Source organism: Stenella coeruleoalba (genome assembly GCF_951394435.1).
Source record: "Stenella coeruleoalba genome assembly, contig: scaffold_46, whole genome shotgun sequence".
NCBI lineage: Eukaryota > Metazoa > Chordata > Mammalia > Artiodactyla > Delphinidae > Stenella > Stenella coeruleoalba.
Genome location: NW_027645863.1, coordinates 339,897 through 352,478, shown reverse-complemented (window position 1 = coordinate 352,478; position 12,582 = coordinate 339,897). Strand labels below are relative to the sequence as shown.

General features: G+C 43.8%; 2 long non-coding RNA genes across 3 annotated transcripts in view; both read left to right on the top strand.

Annotated features, from left to right (window-relative positions):
- Positions 1-12,582, top strand: part of LOC307181506 — a 1,293,685-nt gene that overhangs the window by 1,016,750 nt on the left and 264,353 nt on the right. The window lies entirely within an intron of this gene.
- The window catches only part of LOC307181507, a 58,746-nt gene continuing 48,112 nt past the window's right edge, over positions 1,949-12,582 (top strand). For both annotated transcript variants that reach the window (XR_013826934.1, XR_013826935.1), the window contains exons 1-2: positions 1,949-2,035; positions 6,694-6,779. This is a non-coding gene — a long non-coding RNA (uncharacterized lncRNA). The remainder of the gene's footprint in view (positions 2,036-6,693; positions 6,780-12,582) is intronic.

The window sequence follows — 12,582 nt, the reverse complement described above, 5'->3', positions numbered from 1 at the left end:
ACTGCTGTGTTTGTGCCGCTCTGCACACACTTGATTCCCTTATGGAGATATATCAATACATGGGTTTTAAGATTCTTATTACTCAGATATATTTCTCTGCGGTGTATAGGGTGTGTTGAGGCCAGTTCATTGAGCAAGGTGTAGATCTTGTGTAATATCTATTTGGTTTATTGAACGGTATCTGTGCTAATTTCAAACTCTGGTTTTATGCATCACCCCACCTCTCCTTTCCCCTTAAGCTGACATAAGTGTGTTTTCTAAATGTGAGACACTGTTCTGTTCTGTAATTCATTCCTTGTGCAGCCATATTTACCCTCCCTCTATAAGTGATATCTTATGATATGTTTCTTTTTCTGTCTGACTTATTTCAAGTAGTATTATCGGACCTAAATCCACTCTTTATCCTTCTACTAGCCTTATTACATTGATTTCATGGTGAAGAGATATTCCATTGTACATAAGTACCACATCTTCTTTATCCATTGTTCTCTTTCCTGGGATATTTAAGGTGTACTGAAGTTGAGGTTCTTGTAAACAGAGTAGCCCTAAACTCTGGTGTTCTTGTGTCTTGTTGATTTTTAGACTTCCCTAGATATACTCCCATGATTGGAAGTGTCCTATGCTCTGTAGCTCTGTTTTTTAGATGATTTAGGAACCACCATACACTTCTCCAGAGTGGCTCTCGGCAGTTCACACACTGCCCATCAGCGTATAAAGGCTCCCTGTTCTCCATGGCCTGTCCTGCATTTCTGGTTTTTACAATTTTTTAGGATGGCCCTTTTGACCGGGGGGAAGTGAGACTTCATTGTAGTGCAGATTTCCTTTGCAAGCTTGCTTGGTTGGCCAAAAAGGGCGTATGCGTTTTTTCCTGAATATATTCAGGAAAAAACGCATACGCCCTTTTTGGCCAAGTGCATCATTGTGGACGTTCTGCCTCTTTTCCTATGCTTTCAATGCAATTCCAGTCTACCTCCTGAAATCAGTTTCCTGCAATTCTGCCCCGCATTCAAGTCCTCTTGGCAGCCTTACTTCAGTATATTTTTGGACGATAGCTGTCATTTATAACTCTGCAGGTTTGTGAATTACAGTGCCCCTGAGCTCCTTTCTTCAACTCGCTTTCTTGCGAGCTGGCCGCAACACCCCAGGATGGCTTCAGGCCCTAATCTGGTTCCGGCACGGCACGCTGAGCCTTTGGTTATTTCCTCTTCCTGGTGGGAAATGAGAGTTAAATTTGCCCGTCCAGACACCTCCAGCTAGTCTCTCATTGGCTCTCGCTATTCCTGCTCATCTTCCGCAGAAATTGCAAACTGGGCCAAACAGGAGGTTAAAGGCGCTGACTCTCCAAGTGGGGAGAGAGTTAGTAAAGCGTCTGGAATGTTGCACCCGAGTACCAGGGTACGAAAACTGAGACATATTTGAACACGTCTCCCGTTCACATGGTTGATCATACTCTGGGTTCCACATGCATGTTTTAGCTGAAGGAAGAATACCTTAAACCTGGAGAGTTGAGACCCGTGTAATGGGTACCATGCAATATGACTTCAAAGGGTCTTCATTTGCTCACCGAACCTCTCCAATCCTATCACTGCTGCCTTTATGCCCCTGTACACATGCTTGATTCTCTTTTGGAGACATAGCAATCCATAGGTTTTAAGATACTTACTAGTCAGGTACATTCTTAGGCGTTTAATATGGGGTGTTGAGTCCATTTCGTTGAGCAAGGAGTAGCTCTTGTCTATTCCATATTTGGCTTAAGGAACTTTATCTGTGCTCATTTCAATCTCTGGTTTTATGCAGCACCCCAACTCACCTTTCCCCTTAAGCAAGCATAAGTTGGTTTTCTAAATTTGAGACCCTGTTCTGTTCTGTAATTCAGTTCCTGTGTAGCCAAGTTTACATTCCATGTATTACTGATATCTTATGATGTTTCTTTTTCTGTGTGACTTATTTCAGTTAGAATCATCATACCTGAATCCACTCATTGTGCTGCTAAGGGACTGATGACATAGATTTCATTGTTGAGTGATATTGCTTTGTAAGTAAATACCACAACTTCTTTATCCATTTTTCACTTTCTGCGATGTTGAACTTGTACGGTAAACGAGGTTCTTGTAAACAGAGGCGTCCCAAACATTGGGGTGGCTTTTTCTTTTTGATTTTAATTTCCCTAAGCTATAGGACCATAAGTGCAAGTGCCCTAGGCTCTGTTGCTTTGTTTTTTAGATGTTTCAGGAAACACCATACACTTCTCCCGAGTGTCTGTTGGCAATTTACATCCCGCCCATCAGCATAACAAGGCTCCCAGTTCTCCATGGCCTGTCCTGCCTTTCTGGATTTTACACTTTTTTCAGATGGCCCTTTTGACCGGGGGGGAAGTGAGACTTCATTGTAGTGCAGATTTCCTTTGCAAGCTTGCTTGGTTGGCCAAAAAGTGCGTATGCGTTTTTTCCTGAATATATTCAGGAAAAAACGCATACGCCCTTTTTGGCCAAGTGCATCATTGTGGACGTTCTGCCTCTTTTCCTATGCTTTCAATGCAATTCCTGTCTACCTCCTGAAATCGGTTTCCTGCAATTCTGCCCCGCTTTCAAGTCCTCTTGGCAGCCTGACTTCAGTATATTTTTGGACGATAGCTGTCATTTATAACTCTGCATGTTTGTGAATTACAGTGCACCTGAGCTCCTTTCTTCAACTCGCTTTCTTGTGACCTGGCCGCAACACCGCAGGATGGCTTCAGGCCCTAATCTGGTTTCGGCACGGCACACTGAGCCTTTGGTTAATTCCTCTTCCTGGTGGGAAATGAGAGTTAAATTTGCCCGTCCAGACACCTCCAGCTAGTCTCTCATTGGTTCTCGCTATTCCTGTTCATCTTCCGCAGAAATTGCAAACTGGGCCAAACAGGAGGTTAAAGGCGCTGACTCTCCAAGTCGGGAGAGTGTTAGTAAAGCGTCTGGAATGTTGCACCCGAGTACCAGGGTACGAAAACTGAGACATATTTGAACACGTCTCCCGATCACATGGTTGATCATACTCTGGCTTCCACATGCATGTTTTAACTGAAGGAAGAATACCTTAAACCTGGAGAGCTGAGACCCGTGGAATGGGTACCATACAATATGACTTCAAAGGGTCTTCATTTGCTCACCGAACCTCTCCAATCTTATCACTGCTGCATTTATGCCCCTGTACACACGATTGATTCTCTTTCGGAGACATAGCAATCCATAGGTTTTAAGATACTTACTAGTCAGGTACATTCTTAGGCGTTGAATATGCGGTGTTGAGTCCATTTCGTTGAGCAAGGAGTAGCTCTTGTCTCTTCCATATTTGGCTTAAGGAACTTTATCTGTGCTCATTTCAATCTCTGGTTTTATGCAGCACCCCAACTCACCTTTATCCTTAAGCAAGAAGAAGTTGGTTTTCTAAATTTGAGACCCTGTTCTGTTCTGTAATTCAGTTCCTGTGTAGCCAAGTTTACATCCGTGTATTACTGATATCTTATGATGTTTCTTTTTCTGTGTGACTTATTTCAGTTAGAATCATCATACCTGAATCCACTCATTGTGCTGCTAAGGGCCTGATGACATAGATTTCATTGCTGAGTGATATTGCTTTGTTAGTAAATACCACAACTTCTTTATCCATTTTTCACTTTCTGCGATGTTGAACTTGTACTGTAAACGAGGTTCTTGTAAACAGAGGCGTCCCAAACTTTGGGGTGGCTGTGTCTTTTTGATTTTAATTTCCCTAAGCTATAGGACCATAAGTGGAAGTGCCCTAGGCTCTGTTGCTTTGCTTTTTAGATGTTTCAGGAAACACCATACACTTCTCCCGAGTGGCTCTTGGCTATTTACATCCCGCCCATCAGCATAACAAGGCTCCCAGTTCTCCATGGCCTGTCCGGGATTTCTGGATTTTACACTTTTTTCAGATGGCCCTTTTGACCGGGGGGAACTGAGACTTCATTGTAGTGCAGATTTCCTTTGCAAGCTTGCTTGGTTGGCCAAAAAGGGCGTATGCGTTTTTTCCTGAATATATTCAGGAAAAAACGCATACGCCCTTTTTGGCCAAGTGCATCATTGTGGACGTTCTGCCTCTTTTCCTATGCTTTCAATGCAATTCCAGTCTACCTCCTGAAATCAGTTTCCTGCAATTCTGCCCCGCATTCAAGTCCTCTTGGCAGCCTTACTTCAGTATATTTTTGGACGATAGCTGTCATTTATAACTCTGCAGGTTTGTGAATTACAGTGCCCCTGAGCTCCTTTCTTCAACTCGCTTTCTTGCGAGCTGGCCGCAACACCCCAGGATGGCTTCAGGCCCTAATCTGGTTCCGGCACGGCACGCTGAGCCTTTGGTTATTTCCTCTTCCTGGTGGGAAATGAGAGTTAAATTTGCCTGTCCAGACACCTCCAGCTAGTCTCTCATTGGCTCTCGCTATTCCTGCTCATCTTCCGCAGAAATTGCAAACTGGGCCAAACAGGAGGTTAAAGGCGCTGACTCTCCAAGTGGGGAGAGAGTTAGTAAAGCGTCTGGAATGTTGCACCCGAGTACCAGGGTACGAAAACTGAGACATATTTGAACACGTCTCCCGTTCACATGGTTGATCATACTCTGGGTTCCACATGCATGTTTTAGCTGAAGGAAGAATACCTTAAACCTGGAGAGTTGAGACCCGTGTAATGGGTACCATGCAATATGACTTCAAAGGGTCTTCATTTGCTCACCGAACCTCTCCAATCCTATCACTGCTGCCTTTATGCCCCTGTACACATGCTTGATTCTCTTTTGGAGACATAGCAATCCATAGGTTTTAAGATACTTACTAGTCAGGTACATTCTTAGGCGTTTAATATGGGGTGTTGAGTCCATTTCGTTGAGCAAGGAGTAGCTCTTGTCTATTCCATATTTGGCTTAAGGAACTTTATCTGTGCTCATTTCAATCTCTGGTTTTATGCAGCACCCCAACTCACCTTTCCCCTTAAGCAAGCATAAGTTGGTTTTCTAAATTTGAGACCCTGTTCTGTTCTGTAATTCAGTTCCTGTGTAGCCAAGTTTACATTCCATGTATTACTGATATCTTATGATGTTTCTTTTTCTGTGTGACTTATTTCAGTTAGAATCATCATACCTGAATCCACTCATTGTGCTGCTAAGGGCCTGATGACATAGATTTCATTGCTGAGTGATATTGCTTTGTAAGTAAATACCACAACTTCTTTATCCATTTTTCACTTTCTGCGATGTTGAACTTGTACTGTAAACGAGCTTCTTGTAAACAGAGGTGTCCCAAACATTGGGGTGGCTGTGTCTTTTTGATTTTAATTTCCCTAAGCTATAGGACCATAAGTGGAAGTGCCCTAGGCTCTGTTGCTTTGTTTTTTAGATGTTTCAGGAAACACCATACACTTCTCCCGAGTGTCTGTTGGCAATTTACATCCCGCCCATCAGCATAACAAGGCTCCCAGTTCTCCATGGCCTGTCCGGGATTTCTGGATTTTACACGTTTTTCAGATGGCCCTTTTGACCGGGGGGAAGTGAGACTTCATTGTAGTGCAGATTTCCTTTGCAAGCTTGCTTGGTTGGCCAAAAAGGGCGTATGCGTTTTTTCCTGAATATATTCAGGAAAAAACGCATACGCCCTTTTTGGCCAAGTGCATCATTGTGGACGTTCTGCCTCTTTTCCTATGCTTTCAATGCAATTCCAGTCTACCTCCTGAAATCGGTTTCCTGCAATTCTGCCCCGCTTTCAAGTCCTCTTGGCAGCCTGACTTCAGTATATTTTTGGACGATAGCTGTCATTTATAACTCTGCAGGTTTGTGAATTACAGTGCCCCTGAGCTCCTTTCTTCAACTCGCTTTCTTGTGACCTGGCCGCAACACCGCAGGATGGCTTCAGGCCGTAATCTGGTTCCGGCACGGCACGCTGAGCCTTTGGTTAATTCCTCTTCCTGGTGGGAAATGAGAGTTAAATTTGCCCGTCCAGACACCTCCAGCTAGTCTCTCATTGGTTCTCGCTATTCCTGTTCATCTTCCGCAGAAATTGCAAACTGGGCCAAACAGGAGGTTAAAGGGACTGACTCTCCAAGTCGGGAGAGTGTTAGTAAAGCGTCTGGAATGTTGCACCCGAGTACCAGGGTACGAAAACTGAGACATATTTGAACACATCTCCCGATCACATGGTTGATCATACTCTAGGTTCCACATGCATGTTTTAGCTGAAGGAAGAATACCTTAAACCTGGGTAGTTGAAACCCGTGGAATGGGTACCATGAAATATGACTTCAAAGGGTCTTCATTTGCTCACCGAACCTCTCCAATCCTATCACTGCTGCGTTTATGCCCCTGTACACATGCATGATTCTCTTTCGGAGACATAGCAATCCATAGGTTTTAAGATACTTACTAGTCAGGTACATTCTTAGGCGTTTAATATGCGGTGTTGAGTCCATTTCGTTGAGCAAGGAGTAGCTCTTGTCTATTCCATATTTGGCTAAAGGAACTTTATCTGTGCTCATTTCAATCTCTGGTTTCATGCAGCACCCCAACTCACCTTTCCCCTTAAGCAAGCATAAGTTGGTTTTCTAAATTTGAGACCCTGTTCTGTTCTGTAATTCAGTTCCTGTGTAGCCAAGTTTACATTCCGTGTATTACTGATATCTTATGATGTTTCTTTTTCTGTGTGACTTATTTCAGTTAGAATCATCGTACCTGAATCCACTCATTATGCTGCTGCGGGCCTGATGACATAGATTTCATTGCTGAGTGATACTGCATTGTACGTAAGTACCACAAGTTCTTTATCCATTTTTCACTTTCTGTGATATTGAACTTGTACGGTAAACGAGGTTCTTGTAAACAGAGGCGTCCCAAACTTTGGGGTGGCTTTGTCTTTTTGATTTTAATTTCCCTAAGCTATAGGACCATAAGTGGAAGTGCCCTAGGCTCTGTTGCTTTGTTTTTTAGATGTTTCAGGAAACACCATACACTTCTCCCGAGTGTCTGTTGGCAATTTACATCCCGCCCATCAGCATAACAAGGCTCCCAGTTCTCCATGGCCTGTCCTGCCTTTCTGGATTTTACACTTTTTTCAGATGGCCCTTTTGACCGGGGGGAAGTGAGACTTCATTGTAGTGCAGATTTCCTTTGCAAGCTTGCTTGGTTGGCCAAAAAGGGCGTATGCGTTTTTTCCTGAATATATTCAGGAAAAAACGCATACGCCCTTTTTGGCCAAGTGCATCATTGTGGACGTTCTGCCTCTTTTCCTATGCTTTCAATGCAATTCCAGTCTACCTCCTGAAATCGGTTTCCTGCAATTCTGCCCCGCTTTCAAGTCCTCTTGGCAGCCTGACTTCAGTATATTTTTGGACGATAGCTGTCATTTATAACTCTGCAGGTTTGTGAATTACAGTGCCCCTGAGCTCCTTTCTTCAACTCGCTTTCTTTTGAGCTGGCCGCAACACCGCAGGATGGCTTCAGGCCCTAATCTGGTTCCGGCACGGCACGCTGAGCCTTTGGTTAATTCCTCTTCCTGGTGGGAAATGAGAGTTAAATTTGCCCGTCCAGACACCTCCAGCTAGTCTCTCATTGGTTCTCGCTATTCCTGTTCATCTTCCGCAGAAATTGCAAACTGGGCCAAACAGGAGTTTAAAGGGCCTGACTCTCCAAGTCGGGAGAGTGTTAATAAGGCGTCTGGAATGTTGCACCCGAGTACCAGGGTACGAAAACTGAGACATATTTGAACACGTCTCCCATTCACACGGTTGATCATACTCTGGGTTCCGTATGCATGTTTTAGCTGAAGGAAGAATACCTTAAACCTGGAGAGTTGAGACCCGTGGAATGGGTACCATGCAATATGACTTCAAAGGGTCTTCATTTGCTCACCGAACCTCTGCAATCCTATCACTGCTGCGTTTATGCCCCTGTACACACGCTTGATTCTCTTTTGGAGACATAGCAATCCATAGGTTTTAAGATACTTACTAGTCAGGTACATTCTTAGGCGTTTAATATGGGGTGTTGAGTCCATTTCGTTGAGCAAGGAGTAGCTCTTGTCTATTAAATATTTGGCTTAAGGAACTTTATCTGTGCTCATTTCAATCTCTGGTTTTATGCAGCACCCCAACTCATCTTTCCCCTTAAGCAAGCATAAGTTGGTTTTCTAAATTTGAGACCCTTTTTTGTTCTATAATTCAGTTCCTGTGTAGCCAAGTTTACATTCCGTGTATTAGTGATATCTTATGATGTTTCTTTTTCTCTGTGACTTATTTCAGTTAGAATCATCATACCTGAATCCACTCATTGTGCTGCTAAGGGCCTGATGACATAGATTTCATTGCTGACTGATATTGCTTTGTAAGTAAATACCACTACTTCTTTATCCATTTTTCACTTTCTGCGATGTTGAACTTGTACTGTAAATGAGGTTCTTGTAAACAGAGCCGTTCCAAACTTTGGGGTGGCTGTGTCTTTTTGATTTTAATTTCCCTAAGCTATAGGACCATAAGTGGAAGTGCCCTAGGCTCAGTTGCTTTGTTTTTTAGATGTTTCAGGGAACACCATACACTTCTCCCGAGTGTCTGTTGGCAATTTACATCCCGCCCATCAGCATAACAAGGCTCCCAGTTCTCCATGGCCTGTCCTGCCTTTCTGGATTTTACACTTTTTTCAGATGGCCCTTTTGACCGGGGGGAAGTGAGACTTCATTGTAGTGCAGATTTCCTTTGCAAGTTTCCTTGGTTGGCCAAAAAGGGCATATGCGTTTTTTCCTGAATATATTCAGGAAAAAACGCATATGCCCTTTTTGGCCAAGTGCATCATTGTGGACGTTCTGCCTCTTTTCCTATGCTTTCAATGCAATTCCAGTCTACCTCCTGAAATCGGTTTCCTGCAATTCTGCCCCGCTTTCAAGTCCTCTTGGCAGCCTTACTTCAGTATAATTTTGGACGATAGCTGTCATTTATAACTCTGCAGGTTTGTGAATTACAGTGCCCCTGAGCTCCTTTCTTCAACTCGCTTTCTTTTGAGATGGCCGCAACACCGCAGGATGGTTTCAGGCCCTAATCTGGTTCCGGCACGGCACGCTGAGCCTTTGGTTAATTCCTCTTCCTGGTGGGAAATGAGAGTTAAATTTGCCCGTCCAGACACCTCCAGCTAGTCTCTCATTGGTTCTCCCTATTCCTGTTCATCTTCTGCAGAAATTGCAAACTGGGCCAACCAGGAGGTTAAAGGCGCTGACTCTCCAAGTGGGGAGAGTGTTAGTAAAGTGTCTGGAATGTTGCACCCGAGTACCAGGGGAGGAAAACTGAGACATATTTGAACACGTCTCCCGTTCACACGGTTGATCATACTCTGGGTTCCACATGCATGTTTTAGCTGAAGGAACAATACCTTAAACCTGGAGATTTGAGACCCGTGTAATGGGTACCATGCAATATGACTTCAAAGGGTCTTCATTTGCTCACTGAACCTCTCCAATCCTATCACTGCTGCGTTTATGGCCCTGTACACACGCTTGATTCTCTTTTGGAGACATAGCAATCCATAGGTTTTAAGATACTTACTAGTCATGTACATTCTTAGGCGTTTAATATGGGGTGTTGAGTCTATTTCGTTGAGCAAGGAGTAGCTCTTGTCTATTCCATATTTGGCTTAAGGAACTTTATCTGTGCTCATTTCAATCTCTGGTTTTATGCAGCACCCCAACTCACCTTTACCCTTAAGCAAGCATAAGTTGGTTTTCTAAATTTGAGACCCTGTTCTGTTTTGGAATTCAGTTCCTGTGTAGCCAAGTTTACATTCCGTGTATTACTGATATCTTATGATGTTTCTTTTTCTGTGTGACTTATTTCAGTTAGAATCATCATACCTGAATCCACTCATTGTGCTGCTAAGGGCCTGATGACATAGATTTCATTGCTGAGTGATACTGCATTGTACGTAAGTACCACAAGTTCTTTATCCATTTTTCACTTTCTGCGATGTTGAACTTGTACTGTAAACGAGGTTCTTGTAAACAGAGGCGTCCCAAACTTTGGGGTGGCTGTGTCTTTTTGATTTTAATTTCCCTAAGCTATAGGACCATAAGTGGAAGTGCCCTAGGCTCTGTTGCTTTGTTTTTTAGATGTTTCAGGAAACACCATACACTTCTCCCAAGTGTCTGTTGGCAATTTACATCCCGCCCATCAGCATAACAAGGCTCCCAGTTCTCCATGGCCTGTCCTGCCTTTCTGGATTTTACACTTTTTTCAGATGGCCCTTTTGACCGGGGGGAAGTGAGACTTCATTGTAGTGCAGATTTCCTTTGCAAGCTTGCTTGGTTGGCCAAAAAGGGCGTATGCGTTTTTTCCTGAATATATTCAGGAAAAAACGCATATGCCCTTTTTGGCCAAGTGCATCATTGTGGACGTTCTGCCTCTTTTCCTATGCTTTCAATGCAATTCCAGTCTACCTCCTGAAATCGGTTTCCTGCAATTCTGCCCCGCTTTCAAGTCCTCTTGGCAGCCTGACTTCAGTATATTTTTGGATGATAGCTGTCATTTATAACTCTGCAGGTTTGTGAATTACAGTGCCCCTGAGCTCCTTTCTTCAACTCGCTTTCTTGTGACCTGGCCGCAACACCGCAGGATGGCTTCAGGCCCTAATCTGGTTCCGGCACGGCACGCTGAGCCTTTGGTTAATTCCTCTTCCTGGTGGGAAATGAGAGTTAAATTTGCCCGTCCAGACACCTCCAGCTAGTCTCTCATTGGTTCTCGCTATTCCTGTTCATCTTCCGCAGAAATTGCAAACTGGGCCAAACAGGAGTTTAAAGGGCCTGACTCTCCAAGTCGGGAGAGTGTTAGTAAGGCGTCTGGAATGTTGCACCCGAGTACCAGGGTACGAAAACTGAGACATATTTGAACACGTCTCCCATTCACACGGTTGATCATACTCTGGGTTCCGTATGCATGTTTTAGCTGAAGGAAGAATACCTTAAACCTGGAGAGTTGAGACCCGTGGAATGGGTACCATGCAATATGACTTCAAAGGGTCTTCATTTGCTCACCGCACCTCTCCAATCCTATCACTGCTGCGTTTATGCCCCTGTACACACGCTTGATTCTCTTTTGGAGACATAGCAATCCATAGGTTTTAAGATACTTACTAGTCAGGTACATTCTTAGGCGTTTAATATGGGGTGTTGAGTCCATTTCGTTGAGCAAGGAGTAGCTCTTGTCTATTAAATATTTGGCTTAAGGAACTTTATCTGTGCTCATTTCAATCTCTGGTTTTATGCAGCACCCCAACTCATCTTTCCCCTTAAGCAAGCATAAGTTGGTTTTCTAAATTTGAGACCCTTTTCTGTTCTATAATTCAGTTCCTGTGTAGCCAAGTTTACATTCCGTGTATTAGTGATATCTTATGATGTTTCTTTTTCTCTGTGACTTATTTCAGTTAGAATCATCATACCTGAATCCACTCATTGTGCTGCTAAGGGCCTGATGACATAGATTTCATTGCTGACTGATATTGCTTTGTAAGTAAATACCACTACTTCTTTATCCATTTTTCACTTTCTGCGATGTTGAACTTGTACTGTAAATGAGGTTCTTGTAAACAGAGCCGTTCCAAACTTTGGGGTGGCTGTGTCTTTTTGATTTTAATTTCCCTAAGCTATAGGACCATAAGTGGAAGTGCCCTAGGCTCAGTTGCTTTGTTTTTTAGATGTTTCAGGAAACACCATACACTTCTCCCGAGTGTCTGTTGGCAATTTACATCCCGCCCATCAGCATAACAAGGCTCCCAGTTCTCCATGGCCTGTCCTGCCTTTCTGGATTTTACACTTTTTTCAGATGGCCCTTTTGACCGGGGGGAAGTGAGACTTCATTGTAGTGCAGATTTCCTTTGCAAGTTTCCTTGGTTGGCCAAAAAGGGCATATGCGTTTTTTCCTGAATATATTCAGGAAAAAACGCATATGCCCTTTTTGGCCAAGTGCATCATTGTGGACGTTCTGCCTCTTTTCCTATGCTTTCAATGCAATTCCAGTCTACCTCCTGAAATCGGTTTCCTGCAATTCTGCCCCGCTTTCAAGTCCTCTTGGCAGCCTTACTTCAGTATAATTTTGGACGATAGCTGTCATTTATAACTCTGCAGGTTTGTGAATTACAGTGCCCCTGAGCTCCTTTCTTCAACTCGCTTTCTTTTGAGATGGCCGCAACACCGCAGGATGGTTTCAGGCCCTAATCTGGTTCCGGCACGGCACGCTGAGCCTTTGGTTAATTCCTCTTCCTGGTGGGAAATGAGAGTTAAATTTGCCCGTCCAGACACCTCCAGCTAGTCTCTCATTGGTTCTCCCTATTCCTGTTCATCTTCTGCAGAAATTGCAAACTGGGCCAACCAGGAGGTTAAAGGCGCTGACTCTCCAAGTCGGGAGAGTGTTAGTAAAGTGTCTGGAATGTTGCACCCGAGTACCAGGGGAGGAAAACTGAGACATATTTGAACACGTCTCCCGTTCACACGGTTGATCATACTCTGGGTTCCACATGCATGTTTTAGCTGAAGGAACAATACCTTAAACCTGGAGATTTGAGACCCGTGTAATG